The sequence below is a fragment of the Petaurus breviceps genome, unplaced genomic scaffold (assembly GCF_028583685.1).
Source record: "Petaurus breviceps papuanus isolate PSGF00001 unplaced genomic scaffold, PetGlider_PUasm1.0 681, whole genome shotgun sequence".
Classification (NCBI taxonomy): Eukaryota; Metazoa; Chordata; class Mammalia; order Diprotodontia; family Petauridae; genus Petaurus; species Petaurus breviceps.
Genome location: NW_027186454.1, coordinates 15,983 through 16,722, shown reverse-complemented (window position 1 = coordinate 16,722; position 740 = coordinate 15,983). Strand labels below are relative to the sequence as shown.

Here is a 740-nt window from a genome sequence, read left to right as displayed (position 1 = left end):
TACTTGTCTGCATCTCTTACGCATCTATCATCTCTAAACATTAAAGTACATAGTCCTGTAAATGTAACGGAGAACTTAATACAGATATGGAACAATAACAAAAAAACAAGTAAATGGTGGAAAGTTGGCCAGAATAAAGACAACATTTCTCAACAAATAAAAAAATCTGCTACATATCAGGACCTATGAGAATAGAAAGGGTTGATAGTAAATATCATTTTTGTTTGACCACTTTTCATAGTTTAGATATGAATTATTAGGAGAAATTTATTTCTTGGTAGGCCACAAAAACAACCATAGAAAGTAAAATGTCAGAAGAAATATGAAAATATAATTTGTTAAAAATATATGAATGGTTAAGATTCTCCTACCGAAAAAGATTTTACAGAATGCATAATGAAACAATACATATCAATATGTGACTCACAGAAGATATTTAATTTTTAAAATATATTTAAGTTAAGATGCTATTTCAAATAAATCATTCAAGTCCATGTACTTTTAAACATAAATGGCAATATTCAGAAATTGAGCAGTTTGGATTGAAAAGAGACCTCAACGTGAATTTTGTGCAAACCATATATAAAAGTCTCCTCTCCAACATCCCTAATTAGTGATAATCCAATATGGGCTTGAATGCCTCCAATTTATGGGAAGTCACCATCTCTCTTTACATTCCTAAAGTTTATTAATTTATTCCTTATCTCAGAACTCAAATTTCCCTTTGGAACCAAACAGGA

The 740-nt window shown here is 29.7% G+C and overlaps 1 protein-coding gene across 1 annotated transcript in view; it reads right to left on the bottom strand.

Moving 5' to 3' along the window:
* The window catches only part of LOC138174057 (vomeronasal type-2 receptor 26-like), a gene marked incomplete at its 3' end in the record, with an annotated part of 4,228 nt that overhangs the window by 2,108 nt on the left and 1,380 nt on the right, over positions 1-740 (bottom strand). The window lies entirely within an intron of this gene.